The sequence below is a fragment of the Callithrix jacchus genome, chromosome 1 (assembly GCF_049354715.1).
Source record: "Callithrix jacchus isolate 240 chromosome 1, calJac240_pri, whole genome shotgun sequence".
Lineage (NCBI taxonomy): Eukaryota > Metazoa > Chordata > Mammalia > Primates > Cebidae > Callithrix > Callithrix jacchus.
The window spans coordinates 104,984,879-105,005,645 of NC_133502.1; the positions used below are offsets into that span (position 1 = coordinate 104,984,879).

Genomic DNA, 20,767 nt, shown 5'->3' on the forward strand with positions numbered 1-20,767 from the left:
ATTTTACTGAGAAGTTACTACATTCCAGACACCAAACTGAACACAGTATTTGTGTTTTAACCCTCCCAAAAAATTTATCAGTTAATAGCTATTCTATTCCTGTAGATAGGAAACTAATGCTCAGAAATGTTAAGTAATTTGCCCACATTGCCTTTATAAAGGCAAAATTTGTCTTTTAAAAAACATATTTATAAAAGTGACCATAGATGAATAATATAGTATTTGATCTTGTAAGAAAAATACCTGCCATTTAAAATGTGGCTTTTAAGTTGCCACACTATGTAAGTTGCCAGGAGATAGACATATCACATAGGCCACATGGCCAGCAGAAATGTTTAGTGGCGACAAGCATGTGCCTAAACATATCCTGCCCTCTCCCTTTCTGACTGGACTTAGCCACTGCACTTCCACAGTTCCCTCCCTCCAGCAGGTGCTGGATGTCACTGTTCCTTCCTTCATCCTATGATGCTAGTGGCCTTCATCCTATGATGCTAAATAAGATGGGCTCCCTTTTGCCTGCAGCCTCCTCCTTCCATTACCTCTTCATCTTGCAGATATATTTGACCTTTCTTTCACTCAGATTATTCATGAAATCTGGTTGCCTCTGTGAATTTGACCTAGTTGGAAAAAAAAAAAAAGCAAATCCTCCTTGCTTTTCTCCCGCTCTCAGAGCATTCACTGCTCATCAGTTGCTTCCCATGCAAAGGTGATTCTGTGCCTTCCTGTATGGAGTTCAGAGTTACGTGACGAATGCCTCCAGGGACAGGGGCAAGCAAGGGCTGTAACTGATGTGGACATTATTGTTATTATTATTAATATTATTATTTGAGATGAAGTCTCGGACTGTTGCCCCATGCTAGAGTGCAGTGGCGTGATCTCCGCTCACTGCAACCTCCACCTCCCAAGTTGAAGCGATTCTCCTGCCTCAGACTTCTAAGTAGCTGGAATTACAGGCACACACCACCACACCCAGCTAATTTTTTGTATTTTTAGTAGACGCGGGGTTTCACTGTGACGGCCAGACTGATCTTGAACTTCTGATCTCATGATTCACTCATCTTGGCCTCCCCAAGTGCTGGGATTACAGGCATAAGCCACTGTGCCCAGTCTATTAAGTTTTTACATTGCCAGCATTTGTTTCTATCATTCTGTTCTGAGTTGTACTCTTAAGTGAGGCTGCTTTATTAGTTATACTTGTTCTAAGTACTGCTTCAGAATATTCTTACATGGTTCCTTTGCTTGTCCATCCAGGTCACCTAGTCACATTACTATTTCAAAACCCAAAATAAATTATGCTTCCTTGAATGTGGCTTGTTTTTCATTCAGGTGCTATGGAACTCTCTCACCTGATGTCTTTAAGAAAAGACACAGTGTGTCCCTGGAGTCCAGCAGTGCACAGGAAGGGCTCTCATTCAATGTTGAGTACATATTGCATATGCAGAGGAAATGGTCCTCTCCACCTCCATACCCCTACAGTTACTTTACTCAAGTTCTCTTCTTTTCGCTGAGTTGGAAGCAGGTATTTTCCCTACTCATGCTTCCTGGGGTTCTGTACTCACCATTGAGGTGAGACTATATACTAGAATTTGGAATGGTGAGTAGAGACTCCATGACTGAGGTAGTGCTAATCCAAGAGGGTTGCTCTGTCTGCCCCAGGATTCGTGTTCCCATAGGATGTATAGCTTTGAAAGTGAGGGATCCTTATACTAAAAGGATAATGTTAGTCTTTTGGATTTGGAAGCCATTTTGTCAGCTCTTCCTGCGTTCCAAAGACATGAGAAAGGAAGCTGGGCATTTGTAGTGAATGACAGGATCAGGACAGGGTCGTAACAAGATAGCTAGGGATTTTAAATTTGTCCAAGTAATCAAGAATTGTTTTTCTAGTGATTCCCTTCAAATGCCCTCTCTTTATGACCTTTATATTTTGGCTTCAGTGTTGGGGTCTAATTAGCGTAAGATGAAATGATACGGGATTTCTATGTAAAATAGTAATACTACCTAACTTGATAAGGTTCTTGGGAGGGTTACATTAATTAACATATATAAAACACTTTAGAATAAGTCCTGGTAAATAGAAAGTGCTCAGTACACATGTTATTGCTATTACTATTGTTATTAAGGAAAAAGACAGTATTTCTTTAAAAAAAAAAAACGTAATAAAAACATTTCACATGCAGGATTTTATTTGTTATGTACATGCCCTATTCATAGACATATTAAGATAGCCAAGAAATTGCCATGGCAGGAATTGCCATCAGAAGAGAAACACCTCTTGGTCTTGAATGGAAACAAGTGATTCCTGTCATCAGTGTGTCAGCATTATGTGATAATGATTTTAGACAAACCTAATGCAAAAAGTCTGCTGAATATTTAGTCAGAGTTACTACTAGAAAGCACTTTAAGTCCTGTAAATCTAAAGGTTTAGGGTTAATGTTCCCCTAAAGCTAAAGGTTTAAAATAACTATAAAAGAGTTTAGATTAGACCAGGTGCAGTGGCTCAAGCCTGTAATCCCAGCACTTTGGGAGGCCGAGGCGGGTGGATCACGAGATCAAGAGATGGAGACCATCCTGGTCAACACGGTGAAACCCTGTCTCTACTAAAAATACAAAAAATTAGTTGGGCATGGTGGCGCGTGCCTGTAATCCCAGCTATGCAGGAGAATTGCCTGAACCCAGGAGGTGGAGGTTGCGGTGAGCCGAGATCGCGCCATTACACTCCAACCTGGGTAACAAGAGCGAAACTCCATCTCAAAAAAAAAAGAGTTTAGATCAATTCACAAAATTAATAAAAGTGATTTGAAGTAGGCAAATTAAATACCTATTTTGATCTTTTCATATTTATACTAGTCAAATTTTAATGAATTGATTTGCACTTTTTGAGAATTGCGCAAAATTCTTTGTTTACCAAATTTTGCATTAATAGACCTCTTAATATTACTATCACTAAAATTGGTTTTGCACAGGAGTAGAAACAGTATAGCATTATGTATAAAAAGTGCTTAAATACAGTTGTATAACTTACCTATTTTTCTTTCATGATTTCAGTAAGGAGTAAAGATTCTTGAAAGCCTCCCCACTCCCACTTATCTTGGAGCAACTGCTGTGGAGTTCGAACATTCTCAGCTTTGCCAATATAAAGTGTGTCATGCCTGCGTCTTAAACTATTTCAGGCTTTGATCTGGCCAGCTATTATTTGGTGGTTATGCAGGAGAGTCCTGGTTTAACAGAAATCATGCAGTGATCAGGGACAAATTTAATGAAAATTGAACATTTTACCTAGAGTGCTAATACGGAATGTTCTCTGGACACCACTATTGCCTTCCTCGGAAGGGTTTTGTTATTGTGTTGATGGTTAACACAGGAATGACTGGTGACATTTTGTCAGCTTGATAGCACCATTGCAAGATTCAAGAGACCCTTTTGCCAGGCCATTAGCCAGGTCTATCGATGTAGTCTGATCTCTTAGTAGCTCTGTGCCTTAGCTTATGTCTTTAATAAATGAAGAATTCAAGTGGAGGATCTTGAAGGCCTTTTGCAGCTCTGGAATCTGAATTTTGTGTCATTAAACTCTCTAACATTCTTTGAAATAAAACATGCTTTCTTGAGTGCTGATCTGAATTAATTAGGATTTGATGTTAAACTGGCCAGGAAATTCTGAGGCACGGAGGAGGTAACACAGTGGGTGTGCCCAACAGCGTGACTCCTGTATCGTTCTCCTGTTTTGTCAAGCATCAAGATGCTTCTGAAACATAAATCTAAAACTTGTAGTGCTCTCAGTTATTCTCTTTCTTAAGTCGTACTGTGGCGGCACTGTGCCTAGGTTGATAATGTATTAGCACACCTTTACTTTGACACTTACTCTATGAAAGGAAGATGCTGCTGCCTTAACAGGAATTCTCTAACACCATTTGGCACATGGCTGAACTGAACAAATTAGGTTGGAGAAATAGTCCAAAATATTCTAGAGAGCATAGTAATTTAGTTACAGTGCTTCTTGCAGTGAAACTCAGCTGAATGTTGTGTACATGCTGCATTACTTACTTCCTGGTATCAAATGTGAGAAAAGGATGAAACTGGACTTTTCAGGATCACGTGATAAACAGATGATAAGGAAATGAAACGGTTTTCATGGTGGAGTTTCAAAGACATCCTAAACCTTTTTCTGGAAGAAAATAAAATGTTTTTATGCCACGTGGTAAAGTGGGATACAAAATATTTGTGACCTGATTTTTTAATTTGATAGGAATAGATAATTAAATATTTGGACAATGAAGGAAGATAACAATGTTGGGGATGATAAATGCCAGGGGCCAGATTGTGTTGGCAGCAGGCAGAAGGCTGGGTCACTTGTGCAGAGTTCTTTGTAATTGTTACTTGGTTCTCTTTGCCAGTCAGCTGTATTTGATTTTTACTTCCTTAGTTTTGATAGCCACAACATTTATGATCTGTTCAAACACTGACAGATTAAATATCATAAGAGGATTACTTAACAAAGCATTCACAGATGAAGTTTCTGTTCATACTTTGTTTTTGTGTTAAGAAAGAAGGCCTGCCACTAGGTTTGGGTGTGCAGGGATTCATTGCCTACTAGTGACTTTTGGGAGACTAAGCCATTTCTAATTCTGGCTTATCCCCTTCACATGTGTATATACTGCAGGGCTTGCCTTCATTAGAGTTTGTTCTGAGAAAGGCCAAAGGAGAAAACACATCCCTCTTTCATACAATTTTGTAATCCAGTTAGACACTGAATGATTTTCAAAGCATATGAATCATTTTCTTTGTAACATAAACATGAAAATAACACAAATACCCAGAGATGATTTTGTTGAGAGACATGAACTGATTTAGGGATTCTTGCACTTTAATGCACATTTGAATCATCTCAAGAACCTGTGGGTTGTGCTGAGGGCGCCTTTCAGACAGGCTGGGTGTAACTCCCAGAGCAGCAGCTTAGGAGCACTTGGCCTTACCTAACTGGGTCCGCTGTTTCTTCTCCAAGTCCAAATTGTTAGCAGTGATTTCCAGCTGGTACGCTTCACAGAGATGCTGTACTTGGAACTGAACACAGCATGATACTTTTATTGGAATGTATTATTTTATCTATAATGTAGCTTGAAAACAAGTTTTCTGTGTTTATTAAAACTTCCGTGTAGTGAATTAACAACAACTATTGCTGATGTTTATAGGATTCTCAAAAACATACTTAATATTTCACTGCTTTCTTTTTTGGAAGTGTTTTTCAAGTTTTCCCAGTCTTATTCCTGTCTTTTCAGATGAGTCACTAGCATGAAATCTGATGTTTTATTATTTGTTAATGGGCTTCTTAGACATTTATCTATGAATAATTAAGCAATAATATAAGGAGTGAAACAGACGTTGGGTTTAGTAGTCAGCTGACGCTGATTTAGCATGGTAAACTGAATTTGGAAGATACTAGATAAATTAAACACCTAATGGCTATTTTGCATTGAAATTTAATAAAGGATAACTTTATGAAAGCTAAAACTTAACTTTTTTCTGCAATTCTTAATTTTCTTCATTTCTTAACTGTTCTAAGGCAATCATTTGAAAAAATGTAATAAACTTTAGAATAAAGTTTTGAATAACAGCACAGTTGGATACTGTTAACATACTTCTTTTTTTATTATTTGTGTGTTATCATTAACTAAAAGGTGGAAGATAAAAGTGACAATTTCTTATAAAACAAGTATTCTTTGTATTTTTTTATATTAATTTTAGATTTGACATATGCACGGAAAATTTTTAAAAGTACAATTAAAAAGGTTTCTTCTTTGTTTTGTAGAATTGTTGGGTCATACTCCACTCCATTGTAACTTCGGAACAACAGCAACAAAAATGTTATTTTAAATATAAAAACCGAGTATATTTCCTGCTTTGAATCAATCCACCTTTGGGCATATTTTCTCACTTTGTTAAGTGGATTAGAGAAATAGAAAATACAGATACTATATAGACTTCAATTTCAGGCTTCCCAGGAAACGAAACAGGAAATTGGATATGAGTTCTGTCTTTTTGCCCACTCATGATTATCCTACTTGTCATCAGATTGCCTTTTGACTGAAGCTACAAGGAATGAGGGTAAGGAGCAGACATTCCCTATAATTGAAGGCCTGAGATTATGGAAATGGATGCTGTGTGCCTTGTCCCAGGGCCGTAGACCGGCTTTGCGTCACATGCACTGATCCTAGAGGCAGAGTGAATGTTGAACAAGCTTATTTAGGAAACTTTGAAATGTGAACTTTGAGATCGTTCACATCTCTTGGATATAATAACTCATGACCCCCTTCACCACTTTCCCCACAAATGGAACAGAGAGAATCATAAAGTTGGGTGGTAGAAAGGCCTTAGAGCTCATCTATGCAGTCTCTCCTTCTTAAAGGAACCCCTTCTCTGGTATCCAGGTTCTGGGGCCTATTCCAGCCATGGACTGAGAACAAACTAGACACGATGATTACGTTTTTTAGGTACACGGCTAAGTAAATAAACTATAAGTTGACTAATTTGTCTTGTAAAAACAAAATCGATAAGTAAACTATAAAGCTTGATGAATTTTAGCAAATACCCATGAAGGTATTTGTGAAAAATGAGTCCAAACATATCTTTACCAATGGCTAAATTATTAAAATAAGTGAATGGGCTGGATGAAGTGGCTCATGCCTGTAATCCCAGCACTTTGGGAGGTCAAGGCGGGCAGATCGCTTGAGTCCAGGAGTTCAAGACCAGCTTGGCCAACATGGAGAAACCTTGTCGCTACTAAAAATACAAAAATTAGCTGGGCATGCTGATATAAGCCTATAATTCCATCTATGAAGGAGGCTAGGCAGGAGGATCGCTTGAACACAGGAAGCAGAGGTTGCAGTGAGCTGAGATTGTGACACTGCACTCCAGCCTGTCACTCCAGACAGAGTGAGACTCTGTCTCAAAAAAAAAAAAAAAAAAAAAAAGTGAGCACTTGACTGTGATCTGTATTAATGTGCCCTAAACAAAGTATGCATGGGTAAAGATACAGGATATAAATCTTGGCCTCATCGTGTTTTTAATCTTATCTAAACAATGTAGCTTTTTTAAAAATTAAAAAAGTTGTTTTATAACCTGTTTTTAATATATTATAGATGTTTTCAATGACAGTATAGTATTTTTAGTAGCTCTCCAGTATTATGTTTTATAGATGTACTCTTATTTATTACATCAAGACCCTATATATTGATTGATTTAGGTGTTTCTGGTTTCTATCTATTATTTTCTACCATTTTTTTCCCCAGTAATGAGAACACTGTAGTGATTATCCTTGTACCTATGTCTTTTTATACTAATTAGCTGGTTTCTTTCATAAAAAGTGTCTATTTAGTGAAAAACAAGTGCAGTGCCTGTTCATTAAAAAAATTTCAAGTGGCACAGAAATGTCTGAAATGAGTGAAACTCCCTTCCCTTTCCCCATTTCCTCCTTAGAGATAACTACCTGTAAATATTTTCTTGTTTATCAGTACAGACGTTTTTGTTTTTCTTACACGAGAAAGCAGACATTGGAACCTCAGTAGTTAGACAGACAGTAGGGTATAGAAACGGGCCTGGGAAGGTAGTTGTATGCTGAATGTGGAAGGGTTGCTGGAGCAAATGGCTGCTGGTGTATGTGGATTTCAAGGGTGGGACAAAAACGTATTATAACCTGTTTTCCTGCATCACGTAGTGACAGCCATGTAGTGTGGAGGCACAAAAGCAAATCAGGGAAGAATCAGCATTGAGAAGTGAGCAAGCTTAATAACCTGCTGGAGCTAGGAAATGATTACTTCCCCAAAATGGGAAATTCTCTTTGTAAGGAATTGAGAATTTGGTGATGAGTTTAGAGCTGACCAACACCTGAATATAAACTTAATTGGAATCATTTGTAATTGCCTTCGGAGAAACAGAGTTTCAGGAAGAGAACCTGGTAAGAACATTATAGTAAGTAGTTTAACCCAGATATGGTAAGTTTTTTGGTAATACAAGAGTCAGGGTAAATAAGAAGGTTCATCTGTAAGAAATAAAGTACAGGAACAGGCAATGGAAGCCAGAGGAGGGGGTGTTATGTGAGGGTTGTTTTATACCACATGGGGCAAGACTTGGCCGCATGAATCTGGAATCTTTTTTGAGGATAGCTTCTTCCAAGGGTTCAAGATGAAAACCAGATTGCAGGGAATTTGAGGGGGAATTGAAGAATAGGATTCTGAACCAAAGTGGAGCTTTCATTGAGTTAGGATATGAATAAAGATATGAAAAATATGGAAAAGTTTCCTGCCCATGAGAAGAATGCACATGTGAATCTCTTAATGTTTTCCTTTAAAAAATAAAATGAAGCTTCCAGCTCTTGTAGACCTGGTGTTAGCCCCACTTCTTTTCCTGCAGACAGAGCAGTATTTCCCTTCCTCTAGCTCACCTATGCCAATTTTCCAGAGCCATCAAGTATAGGGCTGAGATATTGGTGGTGTCTCCGTCCCAGCTGCTGGTGTCCCCTCATTGCTTGAACCAAGGGCTTCAGGACTTGAGTGGCTGGTACTGCTGCTCACTCACGGTGGGGTCGATGCTAACCAAGTTCCTATCTGCTGGGAGCTCTCTCTCAGACCCAGGAGGATTCCTAAGCCCTGTCTCGCAAGAGATGCAGAATTTGAATTCTTTGGTTCCCACTGTGGAATACTGCTGTGAAAATCTGTCTCACTCCCCAGTGGCTTGTGAGCCGTGTGTCTCCATCACACTCATTTCTGCCCCTAAGGACTGAAGTTTTATCGTTTAACCTCACCTCTGTACCAGGGCTGAGCTATCTTTGCTTCTAGCCTCGTGGCGAGTGGCTGTTGCTCTGTGGCCTGGTGGTGCCCTGGGTTCACATACTAGTTTTGCCACTTAGTATTTCCGTGGATACAGGCCAGATATTTAACCTCTCAGTGTCAGTGTCCTCATTTTCTATTTTAATAATATAAATTTTCTGTCTGTTAACATAAGATGACTACTTCAGTAAATGTAAGGGAATTTATTGAAAACACAGGCCTTGAGGCATGTGTGAGATCCTCCTGGGGAGACCCTGGGGCACCTGAAAGGAGTTACAGTCTTGTGGGAGAAGTGGGCTATGTATCAAGACGTTGTGAGCAGAGGAACCAACACTAATTTCCAATGTGACTCCCAAATGGAAAGTATCTAGGGGCAGATGATATGCACAGAGCTGTTGGTTCTTGGTCTGGTGTTCGCCTGTTCATGTCCTAAGGGTCCAGGTTCAGTGGCTGTAGGAATATTTATTTGAAAAGGATAAAAAATCTTCTAAACAATGCTAGGGAGCCTTCCAGGCTGCAGAATGGGAAAAATAAAATTTACCTTGCAGGGTTATTTATAGGATGAATAGCATGATTTGGGCCTGACAAACAATGGATGTTCAGTCAACAGTAACAGTCATTGTTCTTTCTTTTGTGCTCTGCCCACTTAGGAACCTGTGTTAATTCTTGCATGCACAGGCCTAGGCTGCCCTCCTGGCTGGACCTCACAGTCATCTGCCCCCACTGTGTGTCCTCCTTCATCCATGTCCTCCTCTATCCCTACCTCTGAGTCCCCCGCCTTCCCGGATAGTCCTGTGTCAGGCCTCTGTCTGTCTTTCTTAGCTGGAAAAGGGTAAAAGGCCATTTCTGGCCAATGAGTGCCAGTGATTTGTGTCCTCTGTTGGGATAGTGAGCCTGCAGTCCAGTGAGGTTTCCACGAGGAACAAGATTTGGATGCAGTTCTTCATCGGTTTAAAATGACTATAGTTTTAAATATTATCTTTTTTTACAGTTAGGTCCTCTGAGGATTTAATAGAGATACTATTTTGTTAACTGTTCATACTAGCTTATAAACATGTTAATTTATTCAAAATAACATTATTCAAAAACATTAATGTATGCTGTTTTGAATTGCACCTTAGTATGATAGATGCGGGAGATATTCAGAAATAAATGTTAATAACAATAGTTAACACCTGTCTAGCACTTTCTTGTGCCAGGTATTCTTCTAGCTACCTTCACACATGTTCATTCATTTAATCCTCAAGAACCACCCTATGAAGTAGATGCTCCTATTTTCTTCTCTTTATGGATGGCAAAAAAAGAGGCCCAGAGAGTTTAAGTAAGTTGCTGGAGGTCACACAGCTATTAAGTAGCTGGGCTATGAACAGAGAGGCCTTCTGGCTCTGACACCTGTGCTCTGAGACTCGGCTGCTTCCAGGATGCTGAAGTGTTGGCATCACCTCACCCCTGGTTAGACATGCAGAATCTCACGTTCCACTCCAGAACTGTGGAATCAGAATGTGGGTTTTTATAGTGTTCCCAGGAAATTCGAATGCACAGTGAAGTTTCAGAAGCACTGCTCTAAACCACTCTGCCTACTTACCATCTCTCCAGCCATGGGAATTTCATGGTTGTGGTGGAAATAAGGGGGCATGTACGGGTAGTAGCTGCCCTTCTTACATTTTGGTGAAACAGACTGAACACCAGTTGAATGCTTTAGACATTTCAAATTCCTCCCCAGATAGCTTCGTGTCACACACTTTTGTTTCTTGTACCTCTGCCTGCATACATAGCCAGTCACATATGGCTTTTACAAAGTTTAATAAATTTAAAGACAACATAGGATGGCACTAGCATAGGGTAGAGTCATGCTTGTGGTGTTTTGAAAACTTGTCCTCTCTTCCTTTTAGGTTGGGGCCCTCCCCACAGCCTGTGCCCTGGGAAATACTGCCCAGCCCAGGGCTCACTGCTTGCCTCCTCATGGAAATAGCCTGGATAGGCTGGTCTTCACCCTTCCCCCTCATTCCAGTAAATAAATGTCTTTCTCGTTACATAAGTAATTATAATCTAAATGTAATCACATAATAGACATAGAAGGAGCAGCCAGCCGGCCTCTGGGGAGTTGGCCAACTTAAGGGACAAGAATGAGGGAGGTTTTTTGCCCAGTAGAGAAGGATATTTGGGGAAAGGGAAAGAAGATAGCTTGTTACTGGGGAGAAGTTGGGCGTAGCCTGGAGAGCGCAGATGAGGCTTTATTGTGAATGCCTTTATTTGCCATAATAACAAGTTACAGAATTTATTTTGTGGCAGTCACTCCTAAGGGCTCTACCTGTATTGTCTGCAAACAAACCCTGTAAGCTAGGCATCATTATCCTCATTTTGCAGATGAAGAAAGTGACAATTTCCTCAACTTGCTCAAAGCTACCCAGCTAGTGGTAATGCCTGAATCTGAGACCCCAGGCTTTACCGTGTGTTACTGTTGATCAATTTAGCAACTGCTTTGAGTCATCATAAACTGTGTAAAACAAAGACTGCAGATAACAACAATACAGATAAGGTTTCATTTTATTTTTGTTTTTTTTCCGCATTGCCTATTTGAAGAGACTGGTTTTTCTCAGCAGTCAGTGGTGGAGCACATGGCTGCTGGGTCATACCCCCAGGGATTGCACATTGGTTTGTGGGGTGCAGGCACTGACTGACTAGTGCTAAGACATACGCACTTTTGATGGAGTTTCCTTTGCTTAGGTATTTTTGGGGTTTCTGGAAACGTGGAATCTTAAGGGGAAGAAAACACATTATTTATAGAGCTGAAAAATGTTCTGCTTATTCTCAATCCTTTATTGACGTAGTGGTTACTCTGCTGTTTTGGTTGGCAGTATGATTCTATCTTAGTTTAAGCAAAAAGTTTCTTTTGTCAACAGGTAGATTCATAAGGATATTTCACTCACCGTGAAATTCCTACGAACCCTTTTTTCTGGGCACATCAGACTTCATTAAAGTTTTCTGTTTTCTTTAGTTCCTGTTGCTTCTCTCTTCTTGCAATATCCACTAGCAGCATGCTTGTTGTTGTGTAGGTAGTGATGTTACCACCTCACCATTTGGTCCTCTCTCTTCTGTCTGCATCAGTTTACTTCCCATCTAGTATTTTGTTCAGTGAACTGTTCCAGGAATGATTATCAAGCCCTCTTCCTCCACTTAAAGTAGCAAGGCATGTTAGCATTTTCTGTTTAGGACTGAAGAAATCCATCCAATTTAGGAAGTGTGGCAACCTTAGAAGTAGTGAGAAAGTTAGAGGATCTAAACTTGGGTGATTCACATAACTTCAGTTGACCTCAGTTTCCTCATTTATAAGCGAGAAGGCAAGTCTAGAGCCTTTAGATCAGGCCTTTAAGGGTCCCTTGGTTGAGGTGTAAAGTTCATGTTCTTAGGGAACTTCACCACTAGTACTTTGGCTGTGTTTAAGTTTAATAGGTTTTAACATTCCTATAAATTTAACTGTATTACTCCTTTTTCCCATTTACAATTTATTAATAGCTTTAATGAACTGTGAATGACAGTTTAATTAGATCATCTATGTATAATTAGGGCAGCCGGGTTTTTTTTCCCCTAAGAGGATATATTTTTCATCTGTGAGTATGTAGCTTACCTCTAACCTAGGTAATTATGCATTTTAAAACATTTTCCAAAGTAGGAAGGCCTTTTCTGTTTTCCTAATAAACACTTTATTGAAAAGCCACATACATAAAATATTTAGGGCAGTTTTGGCCTAGGTTTTACATGTTATCATAACCCAGACAGACAGAACCTGAGGCGGTACATTTAGTTTAGTGTTAACAAAGCAGTGTGGAATTTAAGATCTCTTTTTTTTTTTTTAACTACTTATATTCTTACTTTTTGAGTAAAGCAACTTTACAGCCACTTCATATCTGTTTCGAGTGCTGAATTTTCCAAGTTGGCAAATAGATTTTTATTCAAATGTTGTATCTTTTGTGAAGGTGCCGCATTAAACACTAAACGTGTAAAGAAGAAAATCACCTTTATCTGATGGATGATCCCCAGTTAGTAGCCCAAGAACCAATTTGTATTTGGCTTTGTGATTTGTTTTTCTACTTACATTTGAGTATGGGTGTGCCTGATATTCTCAGAATTTACAGTACTTCAAACAAATAAGGAAGTCAGGCTGTGAAGACAGACTCAGAGGGAACTGGGAAGCAGACAGATAGACCTTTGACCTTCCTCAGTCACCTTGCTGAATTCTCTGGGGTGGGCTGAGACCCCTGGTGTTCTGGGATGGGACAGCCCATATGAGCAGAGTGCTCTCCCTTTTCTCCTTTCCTCTCTCTGGATTTATATCTTTCTAGAACTAGATGTTTAATAAAGTATTTTGACTCTGAATGCCTGAATTATTCAGATCTTCTTGTCACTCCAGTCACAAACAGGTAATTATAGAATCACAGCTGCTTAAAAGAGGCCATGTGTTGGCTGGGCAAGGTGGCTAATTCCTGTAATCTCAGCACTTTGGGAGGCTGTGACAGTGAATCATGAGGTCAGGAGATTGAGACCATCCTGGCCAATGTGGTGAGACCCCATCTCTACTGCAAATACAAAAATTAGCTGGGCATGGTGGTGGGTGCCGATAGTCCCAGCTACTGGGGAGGCTGAGACAGAAGAGTCGCTTGAACCCGGGAGGTGGAAGTTGCAGTGAGCTGAGATCAAATCACTGTACTCCAGCCTGGTGACGGAACGAGACCACATCTCAAAAAATTACTAAATAAATAAAAGGCAGTGTGTCATCTTGTGTTCATTGACAATTTGACTGTACTTCACACAGTTAATTTTATACTGGGCAAGCTAAGTTAGTGTCAAAGTAGCAGACCAGATTTCTCTTGCATTACAGTGAGTGACAGAGGTTGGAGTAGCGCCTCAGTGTGGAAGAGATGGTCGTTCACAGGGTTATGTGAGGGGTCCCATGAACTTCCACCTGCTTCCAAACATATTCCCTACTGGGCCTGACCAGAGGGGCCTCAGAGGTTGCTGAGTGGTAAGTTTGGTGGAGGAGGGAATAGGAATGGTTTGATTTCTGGTCTAAAGGGGATATATGGGCTGAGGCAGATTGATGGTACATGGATGTCTGAGTGTTTTAAACAAATGGCGTAAGTGACAACCTGCATCTTGTATACTCTTGGTTGTTTAATGGAGCCAGATGATCTAATATGGCTGAAGATTTGTGAGCCCTATTGGAATAATTCTAAAATGCTTTTATTATAGTTTTTGATTATTAAAGTAATTTATTTTCAAATATACCACTTTTTTTTTTTACACCGCTAGAAGTAAACACAGAGCTTTATTATTCTCAATACCAGTGGCAGCGGTCTTTGTAGGACGGGGAGTGAGTTCTGTTGACAGATAGGGATAGGTGGCTCCTACTTGCCAGCGATGAGTGGGTTCCACAGGACCACAATGACTGAGTCCCCACGCAGGAACATCTTGGAGATGTAGAGGTCTTTGTTGACTGGCTTGGCCTTCTTCTTGCCCTTGCCACTCTCGGGTACCTCAGTCCACATCTCCTTCACATTCTCCAGCACCATGTTGCAGTGCCTATCGAAGGCCTTCACGTGGCCCAGGAGTTCCTTATAGTTGCGGCAGTTGATGAGCACTTGGGTGTTGTTCTTGACGGACTGAATGAGCAGAGAGTGGACCCATGTTAAATTCCTCCTTCTCTTGCTTCTGCAGCTCCTCCGGGGTCATCTCACTCTTGGGCTTGTTGAGGAGGCTCATGTTGGTCACTAAGCTCTTGATTCACTCCCATTTCTTCTGCATTGCTGCTGCCTCCACATTTTTAAAATACAGAAAAGATTAAGAGAAAAAAACAACTGGTATTGCCATTAACCAGATATCCTATTGTTAATATTATATATATGTATTCTGAATGAATCAGTAGATTTTGGGATAGGTATCATTTGTTCATACTGCCTACCTGTTTTGTCCTCTGTGAGAAACATATTTTCTCACTACCAGATGTTCTTCTAAAGCAATATTCTGGTAGTTGCCTAACACCACATTGAGCAGTTTTCACTGGCCAGGGACTGTGGCTTATGCCTGTAATCCCAGCACATTGGGCAGGTCAGGTGGGTGGAACATCTGAGGTAGGGAGTTGGAGACCAGTTTGGCCATCATGGCAAAATTCCGTCTCTACTAAAAACGCAAAAATTAGCCGGGTGTGGTGACACGTGCCTGTAATCCAAGCTACTCTTGGGAGGCTGAGGCAGAAGAATTGCTTGAACCCGGGAGACAGAGGATGCAGTGAGCCGAGATCGTGCCACTATACTCCAGCCTGGGTAACAGAGCAAGACTTTATCCCCCTGCCAAAAAAATACAAGTTACTTCCAGGATAAAGTTACTTTTTTTTATTTCCCCCAATTTGCATAGTAGGGAAAAATCAAGCTTTAATTTAGGGTAGTCTCACATGAATGTGCATACTAGAGATTTATATCATTATAGAAAGAGAAGACACTTTCTGGTGTGACTCTGTTGTAAATATGGGGGAATCATGACCCATATCATCCTGCTGAAAGTTAAACGTTTTAATGGCAGAAAAGGGACTAATATTCCTTGTGTTCTTGTCTTAATATCTCTAAGTTTCTTTTGTGGTTTGTAGCTTGGCTTTAAAATGATCCTGAGGGTCAAATTTGGCTTATGAGTCAAAACCTCTAAGGGGAGCCCTTTCCTTGGTTCATGTGTTGGAATAATCTTCAAATCTATGTTGACCTGAGAGCTTTTGAGGTCAGAAATGGGTTCTGCAATGCCCAATATCTGCCATCTGAGGTTACTAGTCTGTATGCTAACTGGAACCTAGTGGAATGTCTACAAATAATGTTTTATTCATAGATTTTGTTTCTATCCATTAAGAAGTCATCATTCTTAAAGCATTACCTGCTGCTATACTAGACACATTCAGTGTCTTTAATCAGCATTCATATGTTCCAGCCCATTCAATGGTAAACGAAACCCAGAAAGGTAAATTCACTCATTCACAGTCACATAGCCAGTTGGTTAATTATTGGATCCAAGTGCAGCAAATTTGCAAGGATTGCAAAGATTGCTTAAAATTGAATTTAATAAATACTTGTTAGAAATCTGTAAAATATAGACAAAAAGATAATTTTTACAACCCAGACACAGCTGTTGATCACATTTTGGTAAATTTCAGATGTCTTTACTTTTGAAAGTTTTTTTTATGCATGGATATTTGAAGGGGTACAATTAAGATAATTATGTATTAGCCCTTTTCTTTGAGCCTATTACTGTGTTTAGGGTCCTGAGGTCAAGGACTATGAGAAATATATGTAGTGGGGGTTAATTCATTTCCTACCTTTTGGTAAGTTTCCCAGGAAATCTATTGGGAATGCCTTATTATTTTTTGTTTCCATTGATCAGGACAAGGGTTACTAATGTGAGGGCTGTGGTTTTCATCCAGCATGCCAGTTCTGTTTATGCTCTGTCCAGCCAACCATTTTCCAAGTGCATCACAGTACTCACAAAGCAGAGTGATGGATCACTGTGGAATTAAGAAAAACAACTCAACCCAAAGCATGTTCTGCTAATGGCTCACTATTAAAATCATTGCTTTATATAGTACTTGACAACTCTCTGACATTTTCTTGTATATTTTATCTCAGTTTTATCTTCACAAGCCTGGTCTTAGAGGAATTCCAAATAGAACCCCAAGCCACCTTACGTTTGACATCTTCTGACTAAAAGAATATGATCTTTTAGCTCTATTACCAGTTCTGTTACATCTTTGATGGAAAGTCCTTGTAAGGGGATAGAACTTTTTTTTTCAGTCTCTTAACAACTGTTTTGTTTTTACAAAATATACCATTTTAATGTTAATTGGGAAAATATAACAGCAATAGGAAAAAGAGAAGTTACTCATCCTATCACCCAGAGATAATCACTTTCAACACTTTATTATGAATTTTTTTGCCCTTCCTCTTTCTGTATCTAACATAGAAAGGGAGTTGGAGACCAGCTCCAACTGTGTGTGTGTGTGTGTGTGTGTGTGTGTGTGTGTGTGTAAGTTTTCAAGAACTGGTATAAGGTTTACATATGAATTTGCAGTCCACTCTTTCCATTTGGCAATATATCATAAACATTTTTTATTTAATTAAATGTAATAAAATATTATTTCTCATGGCTGCATAGTTTCCCATCATGTGGATGGACCATCATTTATTTTACCCATTCCTTATTGTTGAATGTTTAGGTTTTGATTTATTGATGTTTTTAATCAACTGTGGATACACATCCTATAGCTAGTATTTGAAAATGCATAAATATTGCCTTGGGGAAAGTTTCTAAGAGTAGAGTCACTGGAACAGGAATGTATACAATATTTTGATACATGATAGCTATTGCTGAGTTTTTGCAGAAAGCTTTGTGGCTGTTTATATTTCTCCCTTTGGTGTATAGAATGCCAATTTTGCCTTAGACTTCCAAATCCTGATTATGATCATTTAAAAACATCTTTGACTATTTAATATGTGAAATATATTGTGCCATTGCCATTTGAATTTGTTAATTATTTTAATACTTGTAAGGCTAAATTATTTTTTAATTAGTTATTATAATTTTTTTTCCAATTGGCCTTTTCCTTATTGGGAGATTAAAAAAAAAATTCAAATTGCAAATTTTTAAAGACATTTCACTGTTAACTCTTTGTAGTATTTTACAAATATTTTCTCCCAGTGTGTTAGATCCTTTTTTAAAATTTAATTTTTCTTTTTTAAGAGATGGGGTCTTATTCTCTCACTCAAGCTGCAGTGCAGTGCTATGATCTCTGTGCAGTGGTGTGATCTCTGCTCACTGCAGCCTTAACCTGCCAGGCTCAAGTGATCCTCTCCCCTCAGCCCTCCAAGTAGCTGGGATCACAGGTTCTCACCACACCCGCCTAATTTTTGTATTATTTTTTAGAGATGGAGCTTGGCGGTATTGCCCAAGCTGGTCTCAAACTCCTGAGCTCAGGCAGTCTGCTCGCTTTGACCTCCTAAAAGTACTGGGATTACAGGTGTGAGCCACTGTGCCCTACCTAGGTCCTATTTTTAAAGCATTGTTTGTTGTGGGAGTTCATACACTTTTTAGAATCTGTAAATATGCACCATAAGGAATATTAGGACTATGTATTACTGCTAATATTCAGATTTTTTCCATGCCCTTTATTCTTCACCTTTAAAACTTCTCTTCAGCCTTTTAAGTGTTCTTTTACAACCTTCTATTTCAGAATACTTTTAATAGGATCATATATCTGTCCCAATTTGTCTAGGAATATTGTAGTTTACACATATTGTCGTAGTACAGTTTTTAATAGTACCCCTTTTATGCTTAGAATATCCTTTTAGGGTTGATAAATTTTTTTTTTTTTTTTTGAGACAGAGGCTGGAGTGCAGTGGCACAATCTCGGCTCACTGCAACGTCCGCCTCCTGGGTTCAAGCAATTCTCTTGCCTCAGCATCCTGAGTAGCTGGCACTATAGGCATGCGCCACAACACCCAGCTAATTTTTGTATTTTAGTAGAGACGGGGTTTCGCCATGTTGGTCAGGATGGTCTCGATCTCTTGACCTCGTGATCCGCCTGCCTCAGCCTCCCAAAGTTCTAGGATTACAGGCGTGAGCCCCCTTGCCTGGCAGGGGTGAAAAATTATATGGTCACCCTTATCTTTAAGTATCAGGACATCAGCAAGTATATAACTATGACATAATTCAATCAGAATCACTTTCTTTGATTTGGTTAAAATGGGGAGGGTACAGAAATCACGCTTGCCACCAGTCTTTGCTATTCTTCATGTGCAAAAGAGTTCAATGGCCATGTTTCAAAACACCCAACATACTATGATTATAAAATATTCTCTCTGTGGCATTATCTGTTTGATTCTTACTAATTCCTGTTGGACAAAATAATTACTCTAAAATTTGGTTGAAATCCAAGTTCCAGAATGAATTTTTTCACTCAACTGATTATCTGTTATGGCTAATGACTTAGGGTTTGGATTTTTTAATATTTTCTTTGCTTTCTTTTTTTTTTTGAAAGGGAGTTTCGCTCTTGTTACCCAGGCTGGAGCGCAATGGCACTATCTCGGCTCACTGCAACCTCTGTCTCCTGGGTTCAGGCAATTCTTCTGCCTCAGCCTCCTGAGTAGCTGGGACTACAGGCACACGCCACCATGCCCAGCTAATTTTTTTGTATTTTTAGGAGAGACGGGGGTTTCACTATGTTGACCAGGATGGTCTCGATCTCTAGACCTCGTGATCCACCCGCCTCAGCCTCCCAAAGTGCTGGGATTACAGGCTTGAGCCACCATGCCCGGCCATTTTCTTTGCTTTCTGTGTTGTTCATTTCTGGAGATGAATTGGGAGAGAAAAGGGGGAACTTATTTAGCATTTTAGAATTAATTATGCTTTATACTATCTCAAGGTGGTGAAATATATGAGCTTATAGTCAGCAATAGGTTGGGACATCAATTGTACTCTTCAATTGATTTAGTTAATTTAGTAAAAATAAATGAACTTTCAGTAAGGTGACTAAAATATTCCTAGTGACATACTTGAATATTTGAATAAACATACTTAGTTCTTCTTGATGCAGGGTCAGAATTTTCTGATCAAACTGAAGGCACATGACTCATGCCTAGCCATTGCATGCATTAACAGAATTTGGAAATTTACTTCTACCCCAGTGGATGTTCTGAGGTGGAGTTTCATGGCCATTGCCATAAGAGACCATAAATGTGTGTATTTATTCAACATTTCTAGAACCTTCTTTGCCCCTTGTTCCTTATCCTTAGGAAAGTCATGGGGACACACCTGATATAGGAGAACAGCAGGAAAGAGGTGACACTGGAAGGTGGGATAAACTTGATTTGTATCCGTGTCTTTCCCAGGTCAGCCTGGGCAGACCCTCACACTCAGAGGACCTTCAAGGTTGCCTTCTCCTCCATGCAGCCATTTGCTGCATTGCATTCCAGAGGGACAGGGGCCCCTCTCAGCCTCATCTGCCTGGTTCCACTGGTCCTCCCACCACATCTGAAACCTTGCTCAACCAGTATCAGATGATTTTGTCTCCTGCTTTCAATATTCAGTTGTGGATTCTTAGCAACCTTTCCCTTCCAAAGTCCCATGAGGAAGCTTTCCAGAATTGTGCTTCTAGCCTCTACTCCCTGGAAATGCATTTGGCAACATAACACAGCTAAAAGTGGGCTATCACCTTCACCTTTCTCCAGTTTTCCTTCTGGATACCCCAACGATGCTAAAGGCACTCCCATTTTCTTGAACTCTCAGGTTCAAGCCGTGCTTCTTTCTGGGTCTCTTCTTTCTCTGACTGCACGGCAGACCACAGCTAAGACCTGTCTGTTGTATCTTTTCAGTATTAAGTCCGTCCTTCCTGCCTATTTTCACCACACAATTTTGGGGTCTTGTGTCCTGTGTTGGCCTTGCCATAGCTTTCTTTGGTCCCATTTCTTTGTCATGTTTCTTCCCTGTAAAATTGAACTGTTTGTGCCATGCCCCTGTCTTCTTCATGAGTCCTATGGTGAAGTTCTTACCTGCTCAGAACTTTTCAATAGCATCTCATAGGCTGTTGGATCAGATCCAAACTCTCATATGTTACATAGGAAAAGTAAAAAGGAGTTACAGCAAAGCCCACATATGAATTTATATAAAGTCCTCATATAAATATATATAATTGGCCTTCTGGGCTGCGTGGATTCAACCAACCTCAGACGCAAAATACTTAAAAATAACTAACCACAAAAAATAAATAACAATATAGTATAACAGCTATTTACATAGGATTTACATTGTATTGGGTATTATAATTAATGTAAAGATGATTTAAATTATACAGGAGGGTGTGTGTGTAGTCTGTATGCAGACACTATACCATTTTATATTTGGGGCTTATGCATCTGCAC

At 39.6% G+C, this 20,767-nt stretch overlaps 1 protein-coding gene and 1 pseudogene across 2 annotated transcripts in view; one reads left to right on the forward strand and one right to left on the reverse strand.

The window, feature by feature from the left end:
- GNAQ (G protein subunit alpha q) overlaps positions 1–20,767 on the forward strand; it is a 333,551-nt gene that overhangs the window by 74,171 nt on the left and 238,613 nt on the right. The window lies entirely within an intron of this gene.
- Positions 14,122–14,688, reverse strand: LOC118154534 (small nuclear ribonucleoprotein Sm D2 pseudogene; annotated as a pseudogene).